This window comes from Coregonus lavaretus (genome assembly GCF_964263955.1).
Source record: "Coregonus lavaretus genome assembly, contig: HAP1_SCAFFOLD_109, whole genome shotgun sequence".
Classification (NCBI taxonomy): Eukaryota; Metazoa; Chordata; class Actinopteri; order Salmoniformes; family Salmonidae; genus Coregonus; species Coregonus lavaretus.
The window spans coordinates 340,397-356,530 of record NW_028161753.1 but is presented as its reverse complement, the minus strand read 5'-3'; the positions used below and the strand labels follow the sequence as shown (position 1 = coordinate 356,530).

At 42.2% G+C, this 16,134-nt stretch overlaps 1 long non-coding RNA gene across 1 annotated transcript; it reads left to right on the top strand.

Annotated features, from left to right (window-relative positions):
* The first annotated feature begins 14,607 nt into the window (after positions 1 to 14,607).
* LOC311120169 lies at positions 14,608 to 15,399 on the top strand. The gene is made up of 3 exons (XR_014612133.1): positions 14,608 to 14,746; positions 15,075 to 15,178; positions 15,365 to 15,399. It is a non-coding gene; the product is annotated as an uncharacterized lncRNA (long non-coding RNA).
* The last annotated feature ends 735 nt before the right edge of the window (positions 15,400 to 16,134 follow it).

Genomic DNA, 16,134 nt, shown 5'->3' with positions numbered 1-16,134 from the left:
AACCTGTCAGACAAGCTCAGTGCATATGGTGGATTTGATTACCTGGATGTGCGTATATTCTTCAGCTTTTGTATTTGATTTGATTAAAACACACTATTCACCCTCTAAATGGCACACATCGATAATCCATGTCTCAATTGTCTCAAGGCTTAAAAGTCCTTCATTAATCTGTCTCCTCCCCTTCATCGACACTGATCTGAAGTGGATTTAACAAGTGGCATCAATGAGAGATCATAGCTCTCACCTGGTCATTATATGTCCTGGAAAGAGTTCATAATGTTTTGTACACTCAGTGCATATCACACCAATTGACTTTTTTTTTATGCTGTTCACACAGGTGGCGTTGAGACATTCTCTACATCCAGAGAGCAACAGCAGGAAGATCGCAGAGCTAAGAGGTCTCACCACTGCCCACATTGTGAGGAGATTTTCCCAATTCTATCAAAGCTAAAACTACACCTAAAAATACACACAGGAGATAATCTGTATTCCTGCACTGACTGTGGGAAGAGCTTCACAACATCACAGGCTCTGATAGTTCATCAGAGAGTGCACACAGGAGAGAAGCCTTACTCCTGCTCTGACTGTGGGACGAGTTTCTCTCGACTAGGCAGCTTAAAAATTCATAAACGTATGCATACAGGAGAGAAGCCTTACTTCTGCTCTGACTGTGGCCAGAGGTTCTCTGTACATGACAAGTTAAAATCACACTAACGGATACACACAGGAGAGAAGCCTTACTTCTGCTCTAACTGTGGGGCAAGTTTCTCACAACTTGGCACCTTAAAACAACATGAACGTATACATACAGGAGAAAAGCCTTACTCCTGCTCTGACTGTGTGAAATGCTTCACAACATCATCTAAGCTAACAGTTCATCAGAGAACACACACAGGAGAGAAGCCTTACTCCTGCTCTGACTGTGGGGCACGTTTCTCTCAATTGGGCCACTTAAAACAACATGAACGTATACACACAGGAGAGAAGCCTTACTCCTGCTCTGACTGTGTGAAATGCTTCACATCATCAACTGATCTAAAAATTCATCAGAGAACACACACAGGAGAGAAGCCTTACTCCTGCTCTGAATGTGGGAAGAGTTTCTCTCGACTGGGCAACTTAAAAACACATGAACGTATACACACAGGAGAGAAGCCTTACTCCTGCTTTGCCTGTGGTAAGAGCTTCACAACAGCAGGGGCTCTTACAACTCATCAGAGAGTGCACACAGGAGAGAAGCCTTACTCCTGCTCTGACTGTGGAAAATGTTTCACAATATCAACTGAGCTAAAACTTCATCAGAGAACACACACAGGAGAGAAGCCTTACTCCTGCTCTGATTGTGGGAAGAGTTTCTCTCAACTGGGCCACTTAAAAAAACATGAACGTATACATACAGGAGAAAAGCCTTACTCCTGCTCTGACTGTGTAAAATGCTTCACAACATCAACTGAGCTAAAAGTTCATCAGAGAAAACACACAGGAGAGAAGCCTTACTCCTGCTCTGATTGTGTAAAATGCTTCACGACATCATCTCAGCTAACAGTTCATCAGAGAACACACACAGGATAGAAGCCGTTTTCCTGCTCTGACTGTGGAAAGAGTTTCTTTTAAATGGGCCATTTAAAAAGACACCAAGGTAAACATAACGGAGAGAAGCCTTACCACTGATCTGACTGTAGAAAATGTTTTAAAACAACAGCTGAGCTAAAAGGTCATCAGAGAACACACACAGGAGAGAAGCCTTACTCCTGCTCTGAATGTGGGAAGAGTTTCTCTCGACTGGGCAACTTAAAAACACATGAACGTATACACACAGGAGAGAAGCCTTACTCCTGCTCTGACTGTGGAAAATGCTTCACAACATCAACTGAGCTAAAAGGTCATCAGAGAACACACACAGGAGAGAATCCTTACTTCTGTTCTTAATATGGCAAGAGTTTCTCCCGATTGGGCAACGTAAAAACACACCAACGGTTACACACTGGAGAGAAGACTTATCACTGCACTGACTGTGAGACGAGATTCTACAGATTGGGCAATTTAAAAGACACTAACGTATACATAAGAAGTGGTAGTGGATTGGATCAAATGAAGAAAGCGTAGAACACTCTATTGTAATCCTATTTTTTCTCACTGTGAGAGAACTGTGCAGAGCATTGTAGAATGTTGGCATCTCTTTACTTTACTGATCAGTGTGCACCTTGTCAGTTTTGTTGTGTTTAGATAGCTTCTACTGTAAAATATTGAGATTACTTTGGATTTGCCCTTAGGATTGAATATCCTCTTTGAGGTGTCTCACAATGGGGTCTGTTGGTTGACTGGGATGTAGTGCTTCCCTCTGCAGTTTTCTGTGGGAATGATCTATTAGACACAACACACTGAGTGTACAAAACATTAAGGACACCTGCTCTTTCCATGACATAGACTGACCAGGTGAACCCAGGTGAAAGCTATGATCCTTAATGATGTAGTTGTGGTGTATTTGTTATGGATCCCCTTTAGCTTCCAGCAGAAAACAAGAAAATGGAGTTGCAGTGGGCTAAGAAATGAAAACACTGGACACTGGAAAATTTGAAAAACATTGCCTGGTTTGATGAATCCCGGTTCCTGCTATTTCACACTGATGGGAGGTCAAGGGTATGGAAGAAACCACGAGTACATGCATCCATGCTGTGTGTCAGCATTGCAGGATGGTGGTGGTGGAGTGGGGTGTGTTTTCATGGCACACATTGGGCCCCTTGATATAAGTGGTGCAACGTTAGAATGCCACAGGATATCTAAACATCATTGCCATTCAGGTGCATCCCTTCATGGCAATAGTTATCCATCTGCAAATATATTTTTTCAGCAGGATTATGCCCCATGCCCCAAGGCTTGTCCAGGATTGGTTCCACAAACATGACAGTAAATTCAGGTTACTGCAGTGGCCTTCCGAGGCACCAGTTCTCAATCCAATTGTGCATCTGTTGTAGGAATTGGAACGAGCTATTCGGAGTAGAAATCCACTACCACTCAACTTGACACAACTGTTGGAAGCATTGCAGTCAACATGGGCCAAAATCCCAGTGGAACGCTTTCGACACCTTGTAGAGTCCATGCCCCGACGAATTGAGGCTGTTCTGAGGACAAAGACTATCAGCTGTTCAGAAATGACAGGTCCAGAGAGGGGATGCGAGGAGGGGGCGTGGCTATGTATGTGAATCACAGTATGCAGGCAAAGAGAAGAATAACTGACCTAGAGAAAGAAGAGTTTGAGTGTCTTCAGCTCCGTCCTAAACAACACCCCAGCTCAGTTTCATCTCTGGTAGTGGAGTGCTCTAACATCCATCATGGGCACATGACAAAACACTGCAGCAGAACACTGTGGATTATCTCATAATCACTGTCCATGTGATCAGGATGTCCTCTCCCCAAAAGGGTCTCATCCTGTGTGGAGACTTAAATCACCTGCCCATCAAGATGCTGACAAACTCCCATCCAGACATGAAACAAGTGGTCAAAGACAAGATCACAGACGGGACTCCATCCTAGATCTGATCAACACAACCCACTGTACTTGCTCCTCTCGGATCCAGTGATCACAAATGTCTGCTGTTCTCTCCAAACACAACATCAGGAGGGAGAAGAGAGGTGCAGGGGAAAAAAGGATGTCTTGGAACCCAGAACAGAAAGGAGACCTTTGCACGATGTATGGCCAGTACTGACTGGTCTGCCATATATGAGGTGGAGAGCATTGATGCAAAGGTGGAGACGTTCAACTCCTGCATTCAAACTGCACTTGATGTATACATGCCAATAAGAAATAAGAAAACAACACTGGATCAGCCCTGGATGACTGAAAGAATAAAGGCTGCCATCAGGAAAATACAGAATATTTTCAACAGATGGGGAAAGACAATGACATGGAGAAAATACAGAAACACAGTGCAAATGCTTATCAAGGAAGCAAAGACAAGCTACTACAAAACTGAAATCCAGGACCTAAAGAAGAAAAACCCTAAGGAATGGTGGGACTTCATTAACAAAGGACTGGGACCAAAGAAAACATCAGGAGGGAGAATACAGGTCGAGGGAATTGAAGACGACAACGTGGCTGATGTTTTGAATGGCTTCTTTGCTGAGGCATGGACAAGCACCACACCTCTTGCCATCTTGCCCGATGGCATTCCAACCTGGCTACTAAAGAGCATGCAGAAGATCTAGCCCCTGTCATCAAACACATTGTTAACACCTCCTGCTGGCAGGGGACAGTTTTATCTGAGTGCACGAATCAGTATCACTACCTCCCAAAGTCCAGCACTACTACCGCCCTTGTGAAAGCCACACACTCCTGGCTGACAGCTACAGACTCCATAAAACCAACAATGGTGAGTGTGTTACTTGCTGATGTGTCCAAAGCCGTTGATCGAGTCGATCACGCAAAGTTCCTGCAACATCTGTCTGACATTGAACTGTGTCCAAGGTTACTAGCCTGGCTCCACAGCTACACCACCGAAAGAGGGCAGAGGGTGATGGCAACTGGCACATTTAGCCCTTGGTCAGAGGACCATCCACAACCTGCACCACTAATCCTAGGAGGACAGGAAGTACCAGTGGTAACAACAACCAAGTATCTTGGTTTTCATCTAGACTCTAACCTCAGTGGTGACACGTGGAGCAGCCAGTGAGAAAGGCCTCAAAATGCCTTTTTGACTGTTCTTGCCAGTAATGTCCTACTGAAGATCTGGTCACAGTCTATACTACACTGGCCAGGCCTTGTCTGGAATACGGTGGAGTGCTGTTAGTTGGATGCAGTTAAAAAAGCAGCAGGCCCAACTAGACAGGGTGCAGAGGAGGGCCTTGAGGCTCATCTCCAGAGGTGGAGCAGTCCAATCACAGCTCCCGTCACTGCAGAGCAGGCGAGAACAGGCTGCAGTGCACCTGGTGAAGGACATGCACACTCTTGACCGTCCACTGAATGACCTGCTCCCTCCAAAAAGAGATAACTGCACCACCAGGCTCCTGAGAAACAGCCACAAACTGTCCTGTCTAACTGCCCGTACAAAACGCCTGCGAAACGCCACTCTACCCACTGCTATCAGACTGCATAATAACTCCAGCTCTTCAATGGTTTTCCCAAAAACTCTTTTTTTTATCACATTTTAATATTTCAATTTCCATCATGAAAAATGTCCTGTAATGTTTCAAGTGTTCTGTATTCTACTTATGTCACGTATTGTGTTATGTATTTAACACATAGCCTAGTGGTTAAGAGTGTTGGGCCAGTAACTGAAAGGTCGCTGGTTTGAATCCCGAGCCAACTAGGTCAAAAATCTGTCGTTGTGGCCTTGAGCAAGGCAATTAACCCCAATTGGTCCTATAAGTCGCTCTGGATAAGAGCATCTGCTAAATTACAAATATGTAATGAAAAATCATGTTTGTACATGAATTTGTGCTGGGCAACCTCTTCTTCTCTTGTGTATAAATATAACAAAGTGTTTAAAGTGAAATAGTTAGTGTCTATACAGTGCATTCTGAAAGTATTCAGCCCCCTTTACTTTTTCAACAAGAAAATACGTTACAGCCTTATTGTAAAATAGATTTTTTTTTAAATTAAAAAATCCCTCATCAATCTACACACAATACCCCATAATGACAAAGCAAAAACAGGTTTAGATATTTTTGCAAATGTATTAGAAATAAAAAACAGATACCTTATTTACATAAGTATTCCAGACCCTTTGCTATGAATCTCGAAATTTTTATCAGGTGCATCCTGTTTCCATTGATCTTCCTTGAGATGTTTATACAACTTGATTGGAGTCCACCTGAGATAAATTCAATTGATTGGACATGGTTTGAAAAGGCACACACTTGTCTATCTAACATCCCACAGTTGACATTGCATGTCAGAGCAAAAACCAAGCCATGAGGTCGAAGGAATTGTCCGTAGAGCTCCAAGACAGGATTGTGTCGAGGCACAGATCTGGGGAAGGATACCAAAAAATGTCTGCAGCATTGAAGGTCCCCAAGAACACAGTGGCATCCTCCATTCTTAAATGGAAGAAGTTTGGAATCACCAAGACTCTTCCTAGAGCTGTCCGCCCGGCCAAACTGAGCAATCGGGGGAGAAGGGCCTTGGTCAGGGAGGTGACCAAGAACCCGATGATCACTTTGACAGAGCTCCAGAGTTCAGACCGCTTGGAGTTTGCCAAGAGGCACCTAAAGGACTCTGACCATGAGAAACAAGACTCTCTGGTCTGATGTTACCAAAATTGAACTCTTTGGCCTGAATGCCAAGCGTCACATCTGGAGGAAACCTGGCACCAAGCCTACGGTGAAGCATGGTTGTGGTAGTATCATACTGTGCGGATGTTTTTCAGAGGCAGGGACTGGGAGACTAGTCAGGATCGAGGGAATAATGAACGGAGCAAAGTACAGAGAGATCCTTGATGAAAACCTGCTCCAGAGTGCTCAGGACTTCAGACTGGGGCGAAGGTTCACCTGGCCCAGCCAGAGCCCAGACTTGAACCTGATTTAACATCTCTAGAGAGACCAGAAATTAGCTGTGCAGCAACGCTCCCCATCCAACCTGACAGAGCTTGCGAGGATCTGCAGAGATGAATGGATGAAACTCCCCAAATACAGGTGTTCCAAGCTTATAGCGTCTTACCCAAGAAGACTTGATGCTGTAATCGCTGCCAAAGGTGCTTCAAGAAAGTACTGAGTAAAGGGTCTGAATACTTATGTTAATTTGATTTCTGTTTTTTATCAATAAATTAGGAAAAACTTCTAAAAGCCTGTCTTTTGCTTTGACATTATGTGGTATTGTGTGTAGATTGATGAGGGGGGGAAAACTATTTAATCCATTTTAGAACATGGATGTAACATAATAATATGTGGAAAAAGTCAAGGGGTCTGAATACTTTCCGAATGCACTGTATATAACTATCATTGACTAGGTATTGGCACCCCATGTATATAGCCAAGCTACCATTGACTAGGTATTGGCACCCCATGTATATAGCCAAGCTATCATTGACTAGGTATTGGCACCCCATGTATATAACATGTAAAGTGTTGGTCCCATGTTTCATGAGCTGAAATAAAAGATCCCAGAAAGTTTCCATACGCACAAAAAGCTTATTTCTCTCAAATTTTGTGAACAAATTTGTTTCCATCCCTGTTAGTGAGCATTTCTCCTTTGCCAAGATAATCAATCCACCTGACAGGTGTGGCATATCAAGAAGCTGATTAAACAGCATGATCATTACACAGGTGCACCTTGTGCTGGGTACAATAAAAGGCCACTCTGAAATGTGCAGTTTTGTCACAACACAATGCCACAGATGTCTACATTTTGAGGGAGTGCGCAATTGGCATGCTGACCAGAGCTGTTGCCAGAGAGTTTAATGTAAATTTCTCTACCGAGAATTTGGCATAACGTCCAACTGGCTTCACAGCCACAGACCACGTGTAACCGTGCAAGCCCAGGACCTCCACATCTGGCTTCTTCACCTGCAGGATCATCTGAGACCAGCCACCCGGACAGCTGATGAAAACTGAGGAGTGTTTATATTTGTAATAAAGCCCTTTAGTGGGAAAAATGTATTCTTATTGGCTGATGGGTGGGCCCCTGTCATGTGAAATCCATAGATTAGGGCCTAATGAATGTATTTCAATTGACATATTTCCTTATATGAACTGTACCCTTGTAAAATTGTTGAATGTTGTGTTTATATTTTTGTTCAGTTAGTTAAAATCTTACAAAAAAACTGATGATGAATATGTTTGGAAAACTGCATTGATCTGCCAATGAAAAATAACATTAGTACATGAATTTGTACTGGTCAACCTCTCCTTCTCTTTTGTATTCAGTTCTTCCATATTAGATCTGACCTTATTAATGGTTCTTATGGGGTGAGTGCCTGGAGTGACTACAGTCATACCAAGTTTTCTTTGACCCTGTGATCTCACCAGGACAGAACCACGTCTCTATCACACTCCAGCCCAGAAGGTGGCAGTGATGCACCTTTAACGTTGGTCTGAACACCACCAATAAACACCATAGAAGAAGAATGGCTGCTTAGCAACAACCAAGGGGCCATGCAGCTTTCCACTGTCCCAAAGACTGTCTATTATATGGAACAGATTGGCATGTGACCACTCTAACAATGTAGACACGTCCTCAAAGATTGGACATGAATCTGTGTTGGTCAAACTCTTCTCTTCTCTATCATTAAATACAACAAAACAATGTTTTAAGTGAAATATTTAGTGTTTGAAGCTGGAAAAAAGACTTGAAATTAGCATCACAAAGATACATTTGACCTATGCACTAACAAGCTTTTTCAATATACGCAGCTTTATCACTGGAGAAAACCAACCTTAAGAAAAAAAGGGTAGAGAAGGAAGTCAATGACAATGAAAGTGGATCTAGTCTCATCAGCCAGTCTGACACCAAGAGTGAAGATACCAGTTCTACTGAATCTGACAGCAAAATTGAGTCAGACAGTGAAGTTGAGGCAGTGGAAGGTACTCCTCCATGACTGCCAACACACGCTGAGGAAGAGTCAGATGGTGAACTCCAGGCAGTAGGTGGTACTAAGCCAAGACTGCCATCACACAGTGACATAGATTCAGAGACTGAAGTCAATGCTGGTTGTGCAATTCAGGAGACAACTGACTCTGACAATGATGATGTTGAAAAAGATTCTACCTTCAGAGAGGACCTGGCAACCTGGATAAGTGATTTCCAAGTGAAACACAATGCTGTTGATGCACTTCTGAAGATGCTGCAGTCTAATGGTCACCCAGATTTGCCTTCCACTGCTAGAACTCTCCTAGAAACCACCAATGTTTTTGTTGAAGTCAAGTCTAATGTGGAGTTTGTTAGATTTAAAGTGAAGGTGGAGTTAGTGAAACATCTAAGCATCTATCCTAAATCAGTGGTTGGAGATTTGAATCTTTTAGAAATATCCCTTAATCTGGATGGTCTCCCTTTGTTCAAAAGTACCAATATGTCGTTATGGCCACTTTTGTGCTCTATCAATCTATCACCACCCACAGTGTTTCCTCTGTCACTTGCAATGGCATCATGGAAACCAAGCTCCCTGGAATTCCTCAATGACACTTTGCTGGAGCTTAAAGAGTTGATGCAGACCGGCTTGAAGTGGGGAGACACAACACTGCAAGTGAAAGTTTGTTCTGTAACGTGATGCCCCTGCGAAAGCCATGGTAAAATGCATAAAGATGTATTCTGGCTACTATGGCTGTGACAGGTGCACTCGTGTTGTGCTTACCATCTTGCACAGCCTGTAGCAAGCCCCATTTAGCTACAGCCAAGTTCACAAGCTGTATTAGTTATGCAAACTATCTTGGCTGGTAAATCAAGAGACTGAACAGTGTGGAATTGGTGTTTAGTTTTTCTGCACAGGTCATACAGCATTATGTTGTACATTTAGTCAAAGAGAACAATGTTGAAGTTGTACCAGAGCAGTGGGTGGAGAAGAGAGATGGGGTGAGTTGATCAGTTAAATGGTTTACCCTTTTTAGGCAAAGAGATGGATAAATAGTTCACTTTAAACAGTGTCTCATATCCTGCAGGTCCTGTATTGCTACTGGCCAAGAAATGGCATTAATAGAGGAGACCGGCCTGACAAAATATTATGGGAGTAGTACAGAATTTCCATCTTTTCATCAACTGGTAAAATAATATTTGACTGTCCATCCACTCCCGTTTATATTGCCATGTATGCTTGGTTGTGTGGCTCTGGAGCAGGTTGCATCAGTTGAACATACTCCTACACGTAAGGCTAGTTACAACGTAGAATATGTTCTAAGCCAGGCGTAAACCTGTGTCACCACCTGGTTGGAAGTAATAGCTTTTGCTACGCCAGGGTGTAAAAACTAAGTGTAATGTGGGGTAGACGTATAGAATATATCTATAACTAGTTTCCAAGGTAAGTGTTTCATGACTAGTCATGTCGCATCTTGTTCAATTTTCGAAATCATTACGTCGGGCGTAGGTATGTCCAACTTATCTCTTACACCTTATCGTCTAACTGGTGCAACCCACTCCTGGTCAGTAGAGTCAGGAACTTCCCCCTCATAAGTACTATATGTATTGGCTGAAAGTATTACTATGTGAATTACAAATACTCAATAGTCGGTTTGCCAGTGTTAATAGGAAACTATTTATGACAATGTTTATTGCACGTACAGACAATTACTCTGTGGCAGAGCAACGAGCCAAACGGGGGGTTGACACCTCCAATGTTGAATCTGACGAGGAACCAGCGAAGAGGGCGGTGACTAAACCAATCAGATTCCGTGTAGAGCCACCTGGTGAGGATTTCTTAACTGCTCTTATTCCATTGTGTGTAGTACATGCATCAGGAAGTAGATGAAATAAATGAGTATTTTTTTGTATTGTCCTTCGTAAGATGATGATGGAAGTGAAGCACTCCAGAAAAAGACAAATGAACCCAGACAAGCCCAGCGTACAGTGCCACAGCTTCCACCAGCCCCTAGTGGTAAGATCCTGCATTAGGCTACTAGGTCATTGAATGTATAATCAGCAAGTTGATGGTAAGTTTTACACACATTCAAGTATGTAGGTGAAGAAAAGCTTACAGTTAATGCAAGTACTAGTCTTAAATTGAGACGGCATGAAATCATGACCTAATGACAGTTGATATGACAAGAAATTACCACACCCATCTGATCTTGACATACTTGATTATTTAGTGACCAAAAGTGTAACAGTTCTTTATTTGTTTATTTTTAGTAACTTCAAGAGCCAGTGTCTTTGAAAAAGACCCTACAACAGGGTACATAATGTTTCAAGTCTGATAAACAAGCCTACTTTCTCAAAGTTCTGTTCCTACCAACTGTATGGGATGAACAGGAAAATCTGTTAAGTGTGTACTATAAATGTGGTAACGGTTTGACATCTGTGATATTCTCTGAAGTTGCAGATGCAGAGGACTTGAGGCCATGTGCCACCTCAAGCCAGAGCGACAGTAAGTGTCTGGTTGTAGTTTTAGGGTAAACAATTAGTTTTAGGGTAAACAATTGAATTGTATGAAGTATTATAGCTTTACAAACCTTTCAAAGCCACTCAATAGAATACAATTACCATCATATTTTTGCATATTAGGTCATTTAAAGTCATATTACTTTGTGCATACTGTTAGAACTTTCCAAATACTTCTGGTGCTGTGTATGGGTGAAACTTGTATTTACAACATTAGTGAAATCACCCTATTCTTCTGGGGTAAAACACAAGTGTGATGCCATGTTTGTAAATATCTGTATGGATTTGCCATCAAACTAAAAGCATAATAAAAAAATAAAATTATGCTTAGCATTTATTTTTGTTGGGATTCATTAACCTTCCTACTGAGCTCCTGACTGACATCCCTTCACGTTTGGTTCTGTGCCAGTTTCAAAAGAAAAGTATGTCTTCATGTTTTTCCTTCTGTTTTCTCAGTTAGTCCCAAGTGGCAGCCAGGAAGAAGCTGGCCAAGACAGAGCATCAGAATCAGGTTTCTTTTGATCTCGAAATCGTAAATGTAGAAAGTTTAAATAACAGCATGATTTGTTCTTATATTTTAGACCAAGAGCTGCCATCCCTGCTTGATGAGCCTGTGGCTTCTGAGATGCCTGCTGGATACATTAAAGGTATATTATGCTAGCCTACAGTGTGGAAAAAAAGTATTTAGTCAGCCACATATTGTGCAAGTTCTCCCACTTAAAAAGATGAGAGGGGCCTGTAATTTTCATCATAGGTACACGTCAACTATGACAGACAAAATGAGAAAAAAAAATCCAGAAAATCATATTGTAGGATTTTTTATGAATTTATTTGCAAATTATGGTGGAAAATAAGTATTTGGTCAATAACAAAAGTTTCTCAATACTTTGTTATATACCCTTTGTTAGCAATGACACAGGTCAAACGTTTTCTGTAAGTCTTCACAAGGTTTTCACACACTGTTGCTGGTATTTTGGCCCATTCCTCCATGCAGATCTCCTCTAGAGCAGTGATGTTTTGGGGCTGTCGCTGGGCAACACAGACTTTCAACTCCCTCCAAAGATTTTCTATGTGGTTGAGATCTGGAGACTGGCTAGGCCACTCCAGGACCTTGAAATGCTTCCTACGAAGCCACTCCTTCGTTGCCCGGGCGGTGTGTTTGGGATCATTGTCATGCTGAAAGACCCAGCCACGTTTAATCTCCAATGCCCTTGCTGATGGAAGGAGGTTTTCACTCAAAATCTCACGATACATGGCCCCATTCATTCTTTCCTTTACACGGATCAGTCGTCTTGGTCCCTTTGCAGAAAAACATTCCCAAAGCATGATGTTTCCACCCCCATGCTTCACAGTAGGTATGGTGTTCTTTGGATGCAACTCAGCATTCTTTGTCCTCCAAACACGACGAGTTGAGTCTTTACCAAAAAGTTCTATTTTGGTTTCATCTGACCATATGACATTCTCCCAATCCTCTTCTGGATCATCCAAATGCACTCTAGCAAACTTCAGACGGGCCTGGACATGTACTGGCTTAAGCAGGGGGACACGTCTGGCACTGCATGATTTGAGTCCCTGGCGGCGTAGTGTGTTACTGATGGTAGGCTTTGTTACTTTGGTCCCAGCTCTCTGCAAGTCATTCACTAGGTCCCCCTGTGTGGTTCTGGGATTTTTGCTCACTGTTCTTGTGATCATTTTGAACCCACGGGGTGAGATCTTGCGTGGAGCCCCAGATCGAGGGAGATTATCAGTGGTCTTGTATGTCTTCCATTTCCTAATAATTGCTCCCACAGTTGATTTCTTCAAACCAAGCTGCTTACCTATTGCAGATTCAGTCTTCCCAGCCTGGTGCAGGTCTACAATTTTGTTTCTGGTGTCCTTTGACAGCTCTTTGGTCTTGGCCATAGTGGAGTTTGGAGTGTGACTGTTTGAGGTTGTGGACAGGTGTCTTTTATACTGATAACAAGTTCAAACAGGTGCCATTAATACAGGTAACGAGTGGAGGACAGAGGAGCCTCTTAAAGAAGAAGTTACAGGTCTGTGAGAGCCAGAAATCTTGCTTGTTTGTAGGTGACCAAATACTTATTTTCCACCATAATTTGCAAATAAATTCATAAAAAATCCTACAATGTGATTTTCTGGATATTTTTTCCTCAATTTGTCTGTCATAGTTGACGTGTACCTATGATGAAAATTACAGGCCTCTCTCATCTTTTTATGTGGGAGAACTTGCAAAATTGGTGGCTGACTAAATACTTTTTTCCCCCACTGTATATGTTACAACATGTTGCTTCTCTTGTATTGTCAACATCAATTCCAAATTGTTTGGCTGTCAGCAGATACATGGTTATCAATACTACTAATATATATGAAGGGTGGATATTTTGATCGAGGTATTTCACATGGCCTTGATACATGTCCTGCCTGGTACTCATGGCTTGTATTGTCACGCTACTTGCAGCAAAACTGTTGAGTCTTATTATTTTGCAGATCTTCAAGCAGTGGAGATGAGGATAATGGTGAAACTGGAGATGATCCGTACAGAGTTCAGCACTGCTCTGAACCAAGTTATGGAGGCCATAGAGGATAATGGTGAAACTGGAGATGATCCGTACAGAGTTCAGGACTGCTCTGAACCAAGTTATGGAGGCCATAGAGGATAATGGGGGAACTGGAGATGATCCGTACAGAGTTCAGGACTGCTCTGAACCAAGTTATGGAGGCCATAGAGGATAATGGGGGAACTGGAGATGATCCGTACAGAGTTCAGGACTGCTCTGAACCAAGTAATGGAGGCCATAGAGGATAATGGGGGAACTGGAGATGATCCGTACAGAGTTCAGGACTGCTCTGAACCAAGTTATGGAGGCCATAGAGGATAACGGTGAAACTGGAGATGATCCGTACAGAGTTCAGGACTGCTCTGAACCAAGTTATGGAGGCCATAGAGGATAACGGTGAAACTGGAGATGATCCGTACAGAGTTCAGGACTGCTCTGAACCAAGTTATGGAGGCCATAGAGGCCCGGCAGCCAAAGGAGTCAGAGTCCTTGGGGCAACTTGAAATGCTGCAAAACCCTGCAGAAACAAATGAGGAACTAAAGGATATCTGTGAAACACTTAAAGACTCCCACTATCGAAGGGAAATGGTAGGGATGGCCATTTAAAATGTATCTGTTTGTAAAAAATGGGAAATCTATATCAAGTATTTTGAAAGCAATTGACAAAAATAAGTTAGCTGTTTATCAAGAGCCCCTTGAATGCGTCCAGATTTGAGAGAAAATTGCAACCTGCAATATTATTGAATCCAAATATCTTAATGTCAACGAAATGCAGTTGTCATATATGCCATATGCCTATTTAGTGTTTGGATTGATTTCCCAATTAACACTTAACTTATCTTAAGAAGAAACGATCAGCCCTCTGCCTGTTTATACAAGTTTTAGCCCATGATTACATGATACACTACAAAAATGATTTCTCATTACTATCAATCAGAACTGTATGGCCAGCTGTTTTAGCTGAGGAACACACAAATGAGTGGGATTTTTTATTTTATTTTTAATCAGATTCGATACCTGACCCTCTGCTGTGGCCTGGACCTGGGCTCAGGAATCAGACGAATGATGAGAAAAATTAGAACAGAGGAGCTGTGGACAGGCTACTCCTTGAAGGGCAGGAAGGGGAAGAGGGCCTTTAATGAGCTATCAATCTATGATGCTGTCACAAGTAAGTAAATGCACAAGTTTAGATCCTTATTTATTATTATTTAGTAGATAGTATTATTGGTCAAGTGATGGTAAGTCAAATGTGTTTTTATTAACATTTCAAATGAATTAAATCAGTAACAAGGCAGTTACAAATTAATGTGAAATCCTACCACCTGTTAAGATCGGAGAGAGAGGACAAAGGAAAGGTGAAGGAGAGAGGTCTCATGGCCAAAACTGCCTATTGGGGACGAGAGGGACAATACCCAATCTCTGTCTCAGCCAGCATAGGTGGAAAAGTAATGATATGACATGGAATGTACCATTTACAATTATTTTTCACAACATAGGAGCGTCCCTGAAAGCACACCCCAAGGCTACCTACCAAGAGGTAGATGACAAAATAGCAGACGCTCTCAAACATGCACCAGCTCGGCTCAAGAGTAAGAGAAAGGTATGATTAAAATTAACACTTTATGATTGTTTAGATTTTTTTTACTTCACTTTAATCCAGTCGGTCAATTTAACTAAATTATTGTGCTAGTAAAAAAGGAATGTAGTAGGGAGTCGACGTTAAACCGGCATTTTGATCATTTGTTTAAGAAAAATAATGACCAGTTTGTGTTATTTTGACTTCCAGGAGCGGGTCGAGGAAGAGACCGTGGATGAGGATGGAGCAGCAGCACCTGAATAAACATAACATAGTTATTCACTTTTAGCTTTAAGCAGTTTTACAGTTCTTGATTGGAGTGCAGTGTTCATGTTTTTACTGACTTGTTATTTTGAGCTTATTGCTGTGATTTTGTTTACGAATCTATTGTGATACAGTTTATGTAAAAAAATAACTTATTTTCAGGCATTTTGCATATTTCGTCAGTGGACACCTACCGACAGGATACTGTGTATATGTTCAGGGTAGATTAAATGACGTGTCTTAAGGGTCCTCCCGAGTGGCACAGTGGTCTAAGACACAGCTGCGTTGCTACAGATGCTGGTTCGATACCTGTCTGTGTCGCAGCCAGCCACGACCGGGAGACCCATGAGGTGATGCACAATTGGCCCAGTGTCGTCCGGGTTAGGGGAGGGTTTGGCCAGCCGGAATGTCCTTGTCCCCATCACACTGTTACGTGCCTTATTGGTACTATAGGTACCCACTGACGAAAGTTACGTTACCAGAAACTGCATTTTATGGGGCTCTCAACATACTTTCTGACGTTTAGCAATGTTATGAGGTTGACTTAAAAATACAAATATTTAACGGTTTAAAAGGTATGATTAAATCCCCCACATTTCTACGTCCTGAAAAGACTTGGGACATAAGTTTTGTCAGCGGACACCACAGCTACGTAGAAGGAACGTTTCACAATAACGTTATCATGACTTATGTAGGGACTAAAATAACTTTGGTCA